The sequence below is a fragment of the Stigmatopora nigra genome, chromosome 16 (genome assembly GCF_051989575.1).
Source record: "Stigmatopora nigra isolate UIUO_SnigA chromosome 16, RoL_Snig_1.1, whole genome shotgun sequence".
Classification (NCBI taxonomy): domain Eukaryota; kingdom Metazoa; phylum Chordata; class Actinopteri; order Syngnathiformes; family Syngnathidae; genus Stigmatopora; species Stigmatopora nigra.
This window is the reverse complement of record NC_135523.1, coordinates 2,869,081-2,886,296: the sequence shown is the minus strand read 5'-3', so window position 1 is coordinate 2,886,296 and position 17,216 is coordinate 2,869,081. Positions and strand designations below refer to the sequence as shown.

Genomic DNA, 17,216 nt, shown 5'->3' with positions numbered 1-17,216 from the left:
TTGGCGGACATTTTGTAAATGCTTGTGAGAAGTAGAGGAATTAAATTGAGGAAGTCAAGGTGCTTTGACAGTCAAAAATTAAGTAAAGTCAGAAAGTTGTTACAATACTAGACTAGTTGTGATGACTATTTATTCTTCTTTGTGGATTCTGTGGTCAGTTTAGTAGCCCTGGGGCTCTCTGATGCCTCTTCAGGTCAGTCGGAATACTACAGACGATGAAACATTTAGTTCAGGGGACGCAAATCTGATTACCAAAGGTCAAATAGTCAAATGTTAGCATCACAAGTACATACTGTCCAACTTTAAGACAAACAGACTATTTTAGATATAATATTTAGATTTTTTTTTAAATAAATGGATTAAAAAGGGGGGAAATCGGGTAATTTAATATACATCTATACTATCTCTTCACTTGAATTTGATCCTAAAACAAAAAGTCGGCATTCATTTACTTTCCCGGGCCGCACAAAATGATGCGGCAAGCCAGATTTGGCCCCCGGGCCGCCACTTTGGACACATACTAAGACAATGCACAAAAACTACAATATCCATTTTGACAAGTAGAGCCAGCAACAACCATTTCATCCGTCTATATACATTTCTCCATCCACTCCCCAAACAGAAGAAGAGACTAATTCAGGTATAGCCGACTTGCTCAAGCCCACTAATCGCATGTGCCACATCATTAAAAAGAGCTTATCGCCTGCACCCGGGCGTGAAGCGTACTGGGCTGGGCGGCGTCATCGTCAAGCGTCTTGGCAGCGCACCCCCAAAAAGTCATATTGAATCGGTAGCGGGGAAAAAAGCATTTGTCGGGCGGCGCGTGGCAGTAGATCACGCACAAGGCCGCTCGCACGCATTAGCCGGCCTGTCGGCTAAAATGACGTTGAGCGAAGCCAGTTTGTTTGTTAGAAAATTAGCGGCGCGTCCCTAACAACGCGGCCAGGACGGCCCGAGCGCTTATGAATTAAAGATCACCGGCGCGTCTGTCTTGGCTCCGCAACCATCTGGACGTTCAATATTACATCCCGGTCTACGCTTTTCGCACCGATCGGGCTAGGAGTTTTGTGGCGGCTCTTGGCCACGTGTTTGCGTAAAAAAAAAAAAAAAGTCCTCGGAAGAAGTCGAGAGACTCTTTGGCTTATGCTAAATATGAAAGAAACATGGTGTCACGCTTATGTTGAATTATACACCCTAATGCGAAAAGAGTCACGGAGCACAGCTGGCTTTCAAATGACAGCGGGTGAATCCGGTCGAGATTTTAGTCGAGGAAATGTTTCATAATTTAGGATTTGTCCTGTATTAATTTTGCAATTCGACATCTGTTTAGTACTTGGCCTTTAAATGGATTTTTTTAAACTTATAATAGACGCTCGAAGACAATAAAATGGAGTTATTGAGTGATGAGGAGTTAGCTTAGGCTTTTTTAGGTTCAATAACATTAGCTTTGTTTGCTAGCATTCCCTTAGTTAGGTTTATTTACAAATACAACTTGTCAAGAAAAGGCACTTTCACATTTCAACTTATAATAGTCACTCTAAGACAAAAAAAATGAGTTATTGAGTTATGAGGAGTTAGCTTAGGGCTTTTTTTGTCATGTTATGCTAGTGCATTGGTGAAAATAACATTAGCTTATTAGTTTGCTAGCATCCCCAAATTCCCGTTTATTTAAAAATACAACTTGTCAAGAAAAGGCAGTATCACGTTTTGGAATAAAAACATGTACTTGAGTATCACTTCTAAATACATCAACAAATTGCGGCTCTTCGTCATGGCCCCGGACGAGTCAAGCCTCATTAACATAATCATGCAACTCATTAGCATAATTCCTGGGCCGGTTTGTCTGCGCCGCCGATAGTAATGAGTGGTACAGTTGGGAGATACCCACCCGCAGACCAGAGCAAAGCGCATTTTGGCAAAGCTGACCTATAGCGAGGCACGGCGCGCACAGCTGACATTATTACAAACAAGGACGTACACTTGATCGGTTACCGCATATGCACTGCCCTCCTCTGACGGTTAAAAGAAGTGCATGTGATATACGAGTTGAACGCTGACAATTTTCAAGTACGAATTAGAATATGACTTCCCGAGTGAGCTTTTTTTGAACTCCTTTTTGGCAGAAAGAACTTGGCCATGTGACGTGGGAGGCGCGCAAAGATAGACAGGCGCTCTCTGCCAAAAGCGACAGTGCCTAGTGACTGATTTGATGGAGATTAAGTGTGAATACCAATAAGAAAAAAAGCAGTTGGGTGAAACTATTTTCTACATGACCATACCACTCATTACCAAATTATGCATACACAATACTGTATAAGTGTCTGATAACAACTATTGTATACAAGTCTAACAGGGAAAGTATCTAAATGCCAAATATGTCCGTATTTCGCTTTCCTTACCTTATTTGGACGTGAGGATGACTTATTGTTTATCAGGGTTTTTCCTTATCACATATTTTTGCCCATGGGTTCAAAACTCTTGATTTTGAGTGTGAGTACCCATCCCATACATACATCTGCAAAAAAATAAAAATAACATTTACATACTATACAAAATGTTAATGTGAATAAATAACCTGCATCTGCTAGCAAAATAGCCAGCAAGCGTGTTGCATTCAGGTGCAACTCCAAAAGTTAAAACTATTCAAATAAAGGCCTGTCCCACATGAATCTGGACCTGAGGGACATTTTAAAAACAGAAAACTTGACACTTTATTACGAAAAATGTTTCCCCTATAATGAAGTCCCCAGAGAACTCGAACATTGGACCGTGGCGTCATCAGAGCGTGATGTACAGCGAGAGGCGTCAAGGTGATTTGTCGCGTCTCGCCATGGCCATACAAACACGGCGGCTCCCAAATGAATAGCGAGCGGCAAGTGAAACCGTGACCCCCGCAGAAGGTAGCCCCGACCCGCCGTCCCAGAACTTCCCACCGGATCCGCCCACACCTGTCCGTCTTCCCCCGTTTATTCCCTCCCCCCGCAAGTCTGAGCAAGGACAGGAGAAATTAGACACAGTTGATATAGTCTGTCAGGGGCTATCGCTCGAAATAGACCGTTAAAAGGCTATATTTGGACAGAAAAGCATTTGTATCATTAAAAAAAAATGGGTAAAACAATAACAAATCTGAGCGGAATGTCCAAAGTCAAGGCCAAAAGGATAACGATAATAACCTGCTCTCCCCGCCACAAAATGACGACTGCTTGGTTAACCGCGAGCTCCATTTTGGGACCTTCGGATCCCATATTTAATTAAAATTCCATTATGGCCTGCCGACCGCGTCCCGCGTGAGCCGAATCTGCACTTTTAATTTGTTTTAAATGGTTTGCAAATGCGCACCGTCGGCCGGCCGCTCGCTCGCGCGATGATGTCCAAACCATTCGGTATTCGGTTTGGGAGATTGCGAACATCTGGAAACGGGGGCGCCACCATTCGGTCGATTGTTTGATTCGAGATGGATGCCCAAATTGTTTGTGAATGGTATTTTTTGAATACGTTTTTAAATACATGAGAATTTAGCTAACCAATAAGTCATTGTATAGCAAAAAAACTACAATTTATGGCATCTAAACGCACCATGATCAACATATTTTGTCACTCTCGGGTCTAAATTGGGGACATGTAATAACAAATGACCAAAACGCAGACCCTAGAGGTAAGACACAGACCCAAAAAAAAAAGGTAAGCGATCCCCTTCACATCCCATTTCCGCTCTCCTTCAGCGAGCGGTACCTCGGCGATGACGAGCCAAGGCTGGATCTCCCCTGGCTGCGACTAAGTGGCTTGCTGGCATATGGCGTAACCTCCATTTGAGTGCTAAAAGCTGGAGATTGTTTTTGTGGAGCAGATGTTGGCGGGCATTGGCAAGCGGCGCAGCTGACTGGGCCGCACAGCTGGGAACGGCCAGCATGTGTGCGGGTGCGCGTGCGCCTCACTGACTGACCCACATACGAGGGAACTTTATCCATATTGTCTTTGCGCGACCTGTCTCTTTACTTTGGGACAATTATCATCTATTCAAAAGTTATTGTTAGCTTAGCTATGCTAACCCACAGTATAGCCATCCGACCTATTCTGACTTAATACTAAAAAAAACATGTATATACATAATTTTTTAACTTTTCTAAAAGTCAACACTTCATTTTTTTGACAAAAATGAGGGCGCGAAAGCCAATGGTGTCCTTTTGCCGCAGCCTCGGGCCAGTTTGTTTTTGCCCGAGCTCACAGCATACGGCGTTTAACACTCTGGTAATTAAGTGGCTGGAGCCAAATTGCCCGGCCCCATCTCGGCTGGCACGGGAGGACGGACGGGATGGCCATGCTTTATTAGAAAGTCCCAAGCGTGCTTTCGCGTGTGATAAAATCACTGAGCGTAAAAAGGAATGTATAGCCATGGCCCTCCGTCCGTCCACTAGCATGGCCCAATTTAAAGCGGAGAGAAAGTGGGATGGAAGGGACTTGGTTTATATCGGTATTTGGTAGCCAACTGGGTGAGGGATATTGCCCACCCAAAACTCTGGGTCCCATCTGCTCGCACTAAGGCACAACATTTGTCAAAGTAGAGCGGATAATGGCTTGGGCATCCTTATGATAATCTCGGCATAATCTTCATTTGTGCAGCCTTTTGGCACGGGGGAAACTATCGCGTTTGGGAAAGCGCTCACCAAGTATTAAGTGTCCTAATTTTCACTTTTCTTACCTCGATTGGATGTGAGAATGGCTTGTTGTTTATCAGGGTTTGTCCAAATTGAATATTCTTGCACATGGGTTCGACACTTTTGAGATGGAGTACACATCCATACATCTGCAAAAAAAAGAAACAAACATTTAAATACTATACACAATAATGTGATACTTCAAATTTGAGCCTTATATTATTTTAGCTTGTTAGTCATATTAGCTAGCATAACATTTTCCTAGATGTGTTAACTCTTACAGTATTTTTGGTAGTGTTGTAAGTCCAAAACATTTTTGATGACATTCTTATACATTTTAATCTTGTTTTTGGTTCTGTAGCCCTTTAAAAAAACTAAACAATTGATCATAAGCTTGTAATTATCTTCTAAAATCTTAGCTAGCTAGCACATGTAGACATTATGAACAAAACGCCTATGGATAAGATGAGAAAAAAACATTTAGACTAATTAATATGAATCATATTTCATGATAAAGCCCTTTTTTCATGGATTTGCATCTCAAAATCATTTTAAAGTCACTTTCTTTAGCATTTCATAGCACCTTTTGACCTCCAAATGCGCATTGAGTAATAATAAATAATACTATTAAAGCATATGTATCAGAATTCGAAAGCTAAAAGCACAAATCTAGTATCCATCATCAGAAAATGTCTGCCAACAGAACTGCTTTTGACACAAGTTATGAACACACATCCAACCTCATCATCGACGAGGCATTGTGAAGGCCGCTGGAAGGCACGCCATTTCACGCCATCCACCTCCACGGCAAACATAGCCGCCAATTTCGCCATTCAAAGCTCGGGACTCGTCTGTCACGGCGCTTCGTCCCGCTCGCGGCCGTCAATGGAGACCAACCGTCACCTGAGCTGACGGGTGAGCGTCCCCCAAGCGCCTCCGCCGTCAAGCACCTGTCAAAAGCAAAGTAGCGGAGATTACGATCTGATCCAACGTTGCCCTGAGCCGCCGCGTGGCAATTATGTAAAAATGGGCGCCGGTGTGTCAATGTTGACGGGGCGGGAGCAAATAATTACAAACGCCGTTTGGCTTTGGTACCTCTTTTACTTTGGAGGTAATTGCTTGCGCTGCAAAAGTGGGGGGACGACACTAGAGGGCATATTTTTGAAGAAATAGTTTGTCTTGCTCTTTTTTATATGTTGTTCAATTTTGTCAATTTTCAGAAGCCTGCAGCATTACACATGTTATGAATATCATTTTTTTAAGCTTGATGGGAGCAATCGGAAATAGTACATTTTTCACCATTAAAATGAATATGAATGTTATTTATTTTCCATTAGCATTTCAATACAATAGCACAATAATAATAATGTTAGCCAATTATTTACAGGTGGATTATTACAAAGTCCTATGTGGCTTTTCCACGGTCAATTTCCCAAAGCAATAGTCAACCTTGAGCCCCAAGTAAGATTCCCTCCCCAGCATGTCGCCTTGTTGTGGTCCTTCTCCGGTGATTAGACAGAGATTCATTTGAAGACCGCCAGAGGTTGCGCTGACCTCGCCCCGTAATCACACATTTTTGGATGGGGGAGGCCGTCCTCGCCATATGGCTAAGCATCGCAACAATACATCAATTTCAGTCCTAACGTCATCTTTTATCTGGGAAATTCGTTTTTTTTTAAGCGCATCTAACTCCGGAAAGGCTGTTTATTTGTTTGTTTTGAACAGATTTAACAACCCAATAACATTTAACATTACATTGGAACATGAAAAAAAAGCATACATTCATACATATACAATATATTTTGCTATAGCAATATGTTGGAACTATTACAAGTTCAGACATATTGTTAATATACAAGTTAATATATAAATACATGAATAAAGTTACCCAATCCAAGCTATAAACCCATACATCAACCACTATTTACATTTTTAAACATATTTTAGCCTATGCATAGTTTTATATTTAAAGCAATTTCCAAAAACTGTTGAAATTTGCCTTTTACACACTTGAGTCGTATCATAATTGACAAAATGCTCCAATTTGATGAAAATTTGACGTATCCGTTAATTAAATGGCGGTCCTCCTTTTGCCGCACCCTGCGAGAATGTAAATGAGTAACCTTTAGGGGGGGGGGCGACAATGGCAGATGGGCAGTAACTGTAATGGGGACGGAATTTGGCCGGAATGACTATGTGCCGCTGCTGGTGGACTTTGCGTGAAAGCAGATGACGGGAAAACATTTTGGCCTTCTGCGTTTGGCTGGCTGGGAAAAGTGACGGACGAGAGAGAGACGCTGGGAATGGCGCTTTGGCAGCGGGGGTGGAGTCACCTTGGCTTTTGTCTGGGTTTGCTTTTTCCAGGGTAGACGCAAGTTATGGGATGACGCGGCCCAAGTCACCAAAGCAAATTAAGCAGCTGTCATGTGGGCTACCTGCGGCTCCCAGTGACCCCAAAAAAATGCAACCGTTATCATCTGCAATCTATGAACGGCCCACGGACCCCATTTTGAGCACCCCCACCCTCTCTCTCGCTCTGTTTTGCGAGGAACAACCAATTGAAAACGATTAACTTTATAGCTAATTCATTAAGGGCACTTTAAACGGTGGCAGGTGTGCCCCGACTCTCGTTTAACATGATTTGGACTACGATTGGTTCATTTGGAGCGCCGTCACATCCCCGTTTATTAGCTTGCATTCACTTGCCGATTCTCTCAAATTTGGAGTTTTGGAAATTTGTAGACTTCTTAAACCCAAAATGAAAGGCAAGATTTTGGGTGAAAACAAGCAGAGGGCGGCAGCTGCATCCACAGATGCCCGTGTGAAAACATCCTGGCGGCTTGTTTGTTTGCTAATTTAGCCCTTCCCTAAAAAAAAAGCCTTTGTTGTCATACTAACAAGGCAATTAGCAATCATTCCACATCTCCGGAGTGCCTTGGAGCGCACGCTGGTTAGCAAATGAGTGATTTTTCATCTTTGCCTTAGCCCCGTTATCACCTACTATATAGACAAAAGGCACAAAATGGCGGTATTTTTATCCACTCGCAATTGAAGTCAAGGCACTTCTTCCAATCAGGCGGCCGACCTCAGTTCACGGTCTACGGCGCTTCGTGGCCTCATTTTACATGCACGTTCATCTGGTTTGGGGGCGTGCTGAGCAGGGGGAGGGGCCTAGAGTCCCTGGGGGCGGGTCTTAGGGGAGAACGACTCCCTTTATTTAACCTAGGGGTGGCAAAATCAGTTCGGTTCATGGACCATGCTAATGCTAACCAGATCATATGTGGAGCGGACCAGTTTATTTTGGTCCCAAAAAGTTATGTTTCTGGACCCATGTCAAAATAAAAGCATTTTATCATGTATGTTTAACCCCCAAATGCTTTAACCATTTACCTGCTTGAGTTCTTTGTTGGTATGACGGGGTCAAGACGGATCGGACGCCAATGGCTGACTATGTGAAAGACGTCTGTCTCCTTATGGGATGTGATGGGATGGAATGGGATGGGATGTGAGCAACCCGTCCATCATCTGCTGACACATGACGGACAATGCGGCACATGGTGAGAAACTTTGACATGACGGAGCCTCGAACGCTCGTCTGTCTCTGCACGTCTCGCAAAGCTAAGCCCGCTTGGTCATGACAGGCCAGCTGTCAATCATAAGTGGGCGTGGAGCAATGGGATGGACGGACAGACAGCAAGTTCAAAGCAGCATGTTTTAAAATAATCAGACATGGATCTTAAATATTTATTATACACAAAAATATTCCCAATATAAAAAACACATTTTTCTTGAATTTTTTTGTACATTCCATTATGGTTTAAATCAGATAGGTTATATTGTTAGTATTGCCTATCAAAAAGGAAAATAAAATATCTTAAATCTAAACTATAAGCTATATTCTGACTTTAATAATATTTTATAACTAGCACATATGAATTTTAATTTGTAAAAAAAATCATGAAAATTGTCCCTTGTGACCACAGAGGTTTAAAGGAAAAAAAACAATAGTAATAATAATAATGTGACAATAAAGAAGATTAAAATAGTCCGTGAACCTCATACAAAAAATAAAATAATACACATTACACAGGGTCCCAATGGGAGATTTCATTAAGGTGGCTGCAGTTGAGTTTATACTATATACAGCCAGGATCTACGAATGGAGGACATAAATTTGAAGATGGATTAATCAAAATCCCCATCCATCCCCATGTGTTTATTTTTTTTTTTTGGGGGGGGGGGGGGGGGGGGGGCTGGGTGCTATAATTTCACTTTTTTTATTCCATCATCATAAATCACGCATATCTGTCAAGGGAAACTCAAATTAAAAGGCCTTGGTTTATGATTCATTGCATTATCACTTTAAAGAATGACACTTTAGGTCATTGGGGAGCAATATTGGAAGCTACTTTTTGTATAATTCAACCGTTTGAGAAGATTAAAATCGAATTTATAGCGTGGTGGCTTTAAATACAGCTCCGGTCTAATTTACAAGCGATTATTCGAAGGAAGAGGCTCATCTGGCATCACGTCATCATAATTCATCCGCGATCGGTTTACTCTAGAACAAATAGGGTCTAAGATTTGTTTTTAGGGTTTAAGTAGATGTACTTTTTTGAAATAAACACTTTAAAAAATGATTCATGTGGGAAAGTAGTAACACGTGTCTCACCTTGTTAAATAGCACGAAGTTCAAATACATTTAAATATGGCGGCCAGTACCTCGCTATTGTTGGTCCGACAGGAGACACAATCCAACAAAAGGGGTTCCTATACCATCAAAACAACAAGCAAATGTTAGATTTAGTTGAAACAAAAGTTAACTTTGAATTAAAAATCTTACTCATGCATAAAAATAAACAAAGACACAATTTTAGTCCAACAACAATGATATTGGCTTAATTAGAATCAATTACAAGAACTATTTTAATGTATTTGTCATTTAAAAACAAATGAAAAAATACAAGACCAGAAAAAACATGACATACAGTAAAAATAGAAATAAAATAAAATTAAAATTTCCTTTGCTCTAATTTGCAAGTCAAGTCAAAAAATATGACTGGCACTTTAAATAACATAAAACTCTTCCAAAAAATAAAAGAAAAACCCTCCCTTATCGCGACCCATCCGACTTTGCATTAAGTGCCCACCCAGTCAAATCCAATAAAGTAAAAGCAATCCAATTTGGCCTTTTTTACCCCTTTAAGATAGCATTATTTTAACCTCAAGTTCAGCGCTGCCGTCCTTGCCGATGTTCGCAGATTTAAGCCCACTCTGTAAAATGACAAAAAAAAATTAAAAGCCACTTTATTGTTTCCAACTTGCCAAACTAATTAGTGTAATTGATCAAATTATCAATTTAAGTGCATTCACTTAACACGTACCCCCCAAAAAATAGAGCTAATGATTAAAGACAGTGGTCATTAAACAATAGAACTTGCCCGATTCATCAAATAAATGCGGCAATTACTTAAGTGAGACCTCAGAGTGGTCGAGGGGTTAAAAAATACAATAAAAGTGACCGCGGTGGAATTATTCTTTTTAATGGAGAAAAGACACACGGGGTGGCAACTTTAAATCGCTCTCGGGAAGAGGTGTTGCTATCCTTTTCCCAGATTAGCATTGGAAAGAGCAGATGGCGCCTCCATTTTGAACTTTTGCACCGACGGTGCAAAATAAACTCGGGCGAGTGTCGGGCCTGCTTCATTTTTTTCTCCCTTTCTCCATTCTTTCTCTCTCAGCGACAGAAGCTGCGCATCAGATGAAGGGGATGTGTGAAAACGGCGTTTAGGACACAAACACGGCGAGGGATGGAGAGGCGCACTGTGCGGAGGCCGAACATGCTGCTCCGTCACGCGCGGGAGGAAATGAAAATCCGACGCCAAAACATCCACAAACTGAGATTACCACTCATAGATCGCTGCTACAAATTCAATTTCACTCCAATTCAAACCATCTTCACCAATTCTGACAATAACTGAGAATTCCCACACTAATTCTCAGCATTTGAACGCACCGCAAGGTCACATAAAAGGTCAAAAAGTCCCAAAAAGCCACCCTATCCACTCCTAAACCCCATCCCACCGGACTACAGCCACTCCCACAAGTCCCAGCGACCCGGCCCCCCATAAAACACCCTCTCAAACCCACCCACCCAAAACCCAAAATACGCTGGCATGGCTTTGAGTGACAGAGTGACTTTTTGGAAGGGTCTGGTGCCCATTCCAGTCAGAGTTTATTGAAGGTGATTTTGATCTCCTCGATGAGGACGGCGCCATCTGTCACCTTGATTGCGCGGCGGCCTCTCCGGGGGGAGCGCCGTGGCTCCTGATCGTTTACAGATTGCGCTGCTTGCGCCTCCATAAGGGCCACATGCGCGGGGCCAGATGGTGAGCATACACGCTTATTATGAGTCTTTATCTCTGTGCAGGAAGGAGTGGAACCATTAGGCCTCCCTCAGGAGTCAACACACACACACACAAAAACACACACACACACACAACCATAGCCACCACCACCACCACAACAACGCCACCCTCCGCACACACTCCTCTTTGCAGCCGTGCTGTTCTTCTGCAAATACACTCTACTTCTTCACACACACACACACACACACGTGTCCAGAAAAAAAGCAAACACACACACAGAGTCAGGGCATGTGATGACTATGTTAAAGCATCTGCACACACACACACACACACTAACACCTGTTCCTAGTGGTGAATAGTGTTAGGTGAGGATGGGTGTCATGTAAAAGGTCAAGTTTGACATCTCTATTGGTTCAGTTTTTAATGGGTATTATGAGTAGTACTTGGTTTGTAAAATGAAAATTATTTTTGTCAGTCAGATTTGACAGTGATAGAGGTCAAATGATTTGAAAATGGAGAAATTATAATCTAAAAATAGTCTAATTTAGATTTTTTAATGAATATAACTAGTCTGATTTCATAAGATGCAATAAAAATGTATGTTCATAGAATTCAATTTGCAATTAATTAAAAAACTACATAAGAAAACTACATAAGAAAACTACATAAGAAAACTACATAAGAAAACTACATAAGAAAACTACATAAGAAAACTACATAAGAAAACTACATAAGAAAACTACATAAGAAAACTACATAAGAAAACTACATAAGAAAACTACATAAGAAAACTACATAAGAAAACTACATGACACTATGCTAACATTCCACGCTTTTGAGCCAAATGTGCACCCACGCACGCTAGTAACAACACGCTGGCGCCGAATCTGTTGTCCCGAAACTTGACATATGCCCCTGGTGACCTGGAGGGCCGGCACGTCGCCGCGCGTTTGCCACGCTCCATTCCTTTTATTTTCTCTAATATGTAAATCATAATACTTCTACGTCTCAATGTCCTTTTGGCCTCGTGTTTACGACCCCTGCGGCCTTTTGAAGTATGCGAAGTTCCTAAAAAAAAAATGACATACTGTATGCCAGCCTGTTGTCATAAGGTCGCTCGCGGCTATGCTACGCTAAAAGTACACATTTCACTTATTTGGCCATCATAGACGGGGTCAAATGGTTTTAAGGCCTTGTAATATTTCTATTTTTTTAAAGGGGTAACCGATCTATATCCTACTTTCCCCACATTGAAAACAATGTGCACGATTAGCTTTGGCAGGCCACACCAAGTGATTCACAGGGCCAAATCTGGCCCCCGGCCTCCCAGTTTGACACTTTCCCGACAGAGTTTTAAGCAGCAGGCGTGACGGTCAGTCATTAAGGCCTTGGGGGTGAACTAGAAAGGGCAGAAGTGGAAAAAGCGGGTCCAAGTGGACCTCAGCGGGTGTCACGGGCTGAGTTCCAGGAACCAAGATGTCCCCCTTTAAAATCGAAAATCTACATAGCTTGCGGCGCAAAAGCACAGAAACACTGACATTTAACAAAAAATGACAATATCAGAGTACCAGATGAAGGCGGTGTCACACTTTCAACTAGCACCACTCCCAGTCAAAACAGCATAACAAGAAGTCTACTAAAAAAGGCCTCAGGGCGGCCATGTTGGAACAGGCAACATTCCCATCAAAATCAAATCTATTGACCTTTACATTATACCCATCTTAATTATCTTATATCAGTACAAATACCCATACTACTATGGGTGCAATACTCTAAACTGTATGCACATACACCCGGAAAATAACCACAAAAAACAACAACGACTTCTACTCAAGTTTTGGTCGCCCAACTCACATTTGAGTGCATGGGGGCGCGCTTATTTGTAGGAACAGCCTCAATTTTTTTTTTTAGTTTGTCTTGGCTTGGGCCCATGGAACACACACACACACAAACACACACACATATATATACACACCCGCACAGACACACACTCGCTCAGCCTTTTTCACCCTTCTGCATCAATCTGTTCCCAAGCTGTTTCCACATTTGGGCCCGCTTTGCCAAGCTTATTCCTTGGCAGGGAAGGCGGGAATGATTACTGCGAGTCCGCGTCCACCTTTCCACGCGACTCCCAAGCCAGAAGGAAAACGCCACTACGCCGCCATGACGCACGTGGCCATCCCCGGTCAAAGACGGGCGTGGCGCAAATACGGGCGAGTCCACGAGACAGCTGTGGCCCATTAAAAAGGGTTATGCTTGCTGATTTCAGACAGCGTCACACGGCGCCAAATCCAGCGCCAGCAATTAGCCCGGATGAAATGTTTAATTGCGCCTTAATTTCCATCAGATTTATCTGTCAGCCGGCCCGACGCGCGTCCTTAAGCGATCAAATTAGGCGGCCGGCGACATCTGCGAACATGACAGACGGGATGTGGTCAGTGCAAAGATTTCCATTCAATTCGCTTAATGTCATTTGGAATGTTCGTATTTTGGTCATTTGGATATGTAATCATGTCATTATTAAATATTCGCTGCCAGTCTTGCTGCTCAAAATGGATTAAATGTCTATCCTACGCAAATAAATACACAAAAATACAAATTATAGAACACCAAAAACTAGGTACACATCCACACACACTTACACCCGCACAAAAAAAATCTAAAAAACAAGCTTGCAAATACATAGAATAAACAAAGATATTTCCAAAAAACACCAAATGACTACCAATCTACTCGACAAAAACACACTATTACACACACAGGACACAAAAACACATGCACACACAAAAAAATACAAGTACACTGCCACTATAACGACAAACATCCACGCACTACCACAAACCCTCAATCACAACAACAAAAATGTACAGAAACCCCACATACAAAAAGACAGAAAACCACACCCACAAACCGACTAAGCAACATAGTTGACGTGCCATAAACTGCTAGCGCGCTAATGTCGACAGATGGACGCCCAGAAAGGCGAGAGGAAAGTCAAGACGTGGAGCGGGGGTGCGAAAGGTGTCCACGCCGCCACCGAGTAGCGCCCACGTCCTGCCAAAGCACGCGAGGGGGGGATGGCAGGGGGGCTCAACAAGAGGACCACTTAATCAGGCAGACTGACGATTATGCTAATGTTCCATATAAATATCAACGAGATGCTCATTACAGGGACGTGATGGTTTAGCAACATTGCTAACCCACTCAAAATATTCATTATTTATTTATTTTCCTTAACAAAATGAGAAAATTATGATCTATTTACAATAATAATTCATTTTAATCCTTTTTAAAAAATGTTCCTTGATTTGATTGACTTATTTTATCTAGAAAAAAGAGTTAGCGTATCTATTTATGAGTTATAAGTAGTATTTAAGTATAAAGTCGACTTTGGAGGGGCCGACCGGGGCCCCCGACCCTCCTATTTGACACACTCGGGTAAAGAAAGCAGTTATCGGTATGCCTGCGGGTGGCAAAACGCATCGTGACAAAAGAGCGCCACGGGAAATGAGATGCACGAGGCAAGACTCCAGAAGCGCAACTTTTCTTTTTTTTTTTTTTTTTTGTTTCTCGCCTAATCACCGCCACCAACTGTCACCCCCCGCTCGGCGAGGATTTGGCCCCGAGAGCCCGCCGAGTGGCTCTGCAGCGGTCGGACATCCCGGCTAACATGTGGCGCCCGTGATAATTACGGCAGAATTAACACAGGGCGGCTTTACGGGCCGTCTGCCGCCACGCCGTCCGTGCCAGAGTGACGCTCGCCGTGTTGGAGTAGCGTTGAGGCAATGGCGGCTGCACATTTTCCCTAAAGTAGCCTTGTTTTTGTCCAGTGCCACGTTTATTAATATAGATTTTTTTATCGCTATTTTTTTTTACAGAATTTGGGGATTTTTTTTGTGGTTAAATTATTTAATTTGTTTTTTGAATACTTATTTGTTTTAACTTTTATTAATGTATTTATTTTAATTATTTTTATTTTTTATTATGTACTATAACAGGTTATATTTTGTTTTTTATTACATTTTTAGAAATTGGGTAATAATTTTTGGGGGATAATTTAATGTAACAATATAAATTTTAATCTTTTTTCTAAATTAAAAATAAATATTATATTTTTTGTGATAAATACTAATGCTTTTACATTATTTCTTAAACTAAGAAAATCTATAAAATTTGTAAAACCGCTTTTTTTTCTGAATAAATACAATCTTTCACATCACCACACCCACCCAAAATACCCTTTAGAAAAACTTTAAAATTTAGTCTACAAAACTTTTGAGGAAAACATTTCCACTCTAACTGCAAGCTAATACGCCGTCGCGCATCTGGCGCCATCCACGCTAACCTTTGAAACGCGGCGACAAGGCGAGCTAACATCAATAACGTCCAGGCCACCGGCGCAGCGTCCTTGATTTCCCCGTTTGCGATCTGGAATCAAACCGAAAGAAAAAAAACCCATGCTAGATGACAGGCGTCCGTATCTAAAGCCCCCCGCGGTAAGTTGATTTGGTGGGGAATGATCAAACGTCCAATGACAGATGTTGGCGCACAGCGTGGCCCCCTCGGTGGGCTTTGATGGGGAGAGGCGTTTGACAAACAGATGCTCACAACTCAGTTCAGTCAAGAGCGTTACTTTCCCATGAAGTAAGGCCTGGATGCGGGCCAATGGGATTGGGCTACACCCGCTTCCACCTGCAGAGCCAGCCAGAGGGAATCCGGCTAGCACATATCTAGCGCACATTCCCACGTGTGGAATCTCACCATAAAAACATTGCATAATACGTCACAACGATAAATCCCAATAGCTACAATGTCAACACTGATTTTTACCATGTAATCACAATACCTTCTGTAATATCTCCAAAAGTACAATATCATCTAATACATCTTGCAATCTATCATCACCATGTCAACAAACCATGATACGTCAAAAAGGATCAGATTTTAACGATGGGATTAAAGTTACAATACACCGCCATATCAAAAATACATTTTACAATAGAAATAAAACTATACACATCTTAAAATAATACCTCAAAATATCATCCACAAACACTTACACCAAAAAGTCTGTAAAATCAAAACAAAACTGGAAATTATCAGCAAGCTAACTATCAGATTCTCACAGTATGCTAATACTTTACTACAGTATGTTGATAGGTTACTACAATATGACAATAGGTTACTACAGTATGCTAGTATGTTACTACAGTATGGTTTAGGTTACTACAGTATGCCAATAGGTTACTATAGTATGCCAATACAATATTACAGTATGCCATTAGGTTACTACAGTATGCCAATAGGTTACTACAGTATGCCAACAGGTTACTACAGTATGCCAATACCTTACTACAGTATGCCAATACGTTACTACAGTATGCCAATACGTTACTACAGTATGCCAATACGTTACTACAGTATGCAAATACGATACTACAGTATGCTAATATGTTACTACCAAAAACAAAAGACCCAAAATGTATCAATTTGTAACATTTTTGTATGAAAAAAATCAAACTTTCACGGCCGGCGACTCGCTGGCGACTGTAGCTGTCTTCTACTCAAATAATTCAATTAGGCCAGCTGTCCCTGTTTGTCACGGCTCAAGCGTCGGCGAGATTACCTTTTGCCGAACGCGTTGACGAGCGGTAAAGAAGGCGGCAATAACCGCGTTAAGCGCTTAAACGTACGCATCCCTTCCCCTTCCGCTCTTTTCACCTCGCCCGTCGGAGGTGCTTAACACCGGGAGTCATTAGGCCTGACGTCTTCTTCTTTTAACGTAGTTAGTGTCAACTAACCTCATCAGACATCGTTAGCGTAATTGTCAGTCTGGAGAAGGTGACGGCTCAAAAATGGCCCATTAAAAGATCGTTAGCAGTGTTAGCGCCCGCTTCTTTTTACCGTGTAAACAAGCGCGCCATGCTAAGCGCGGCGTGAAAACAAACGCTTTCTTTCCACGCTCTTCACGAATGAGCGGTCTTTGTTGGCCTATTTAAGGGAAGGCGCTACGGAGTCGAGATGGTATGTACGGATTTGCGCAAAAAGGCGTTTTGCGCCTCTTAGTTATTGCTGGTGCACTGAAGAAAGAACGCTGTCAAATCTGGCTACGGGCTGACGCTCATCACGGTGATTGCGAGAACAATGCATCGTCGCCAAAGTGGCGTGGACGGACGGCGCCGTGCCGTGCCGT

The 17,216-nt window shown here is 42.2% G+C and overlaps 1 long non-coding RNA gene across 1 annotated transcript; it reads right to left on the bottom strand.

Moving 5' to 3' along the window:
* Nucleotides 1–4,714: 4,714 nt before the first annotated feature.
* Nucleotides 4,715–8,178, bottom strand: LOC144209999 (uncharacterized). The gene is made up of 3 exons (XR_013329301.1): nucleotides 8,046–8,178; nucleotides 5,396–5,605; nucleotides 4,715–4,804 (listed from the first exon to the last, which is right to left on the bottom strand). It is a non-coding gene; the product is annotated as an uncharacterized LOC144209999 (long non-coding RNA).
* Between the last annotated feature and the right edge of the window lie 9,038 nt (nucleotides 8,179–17,216).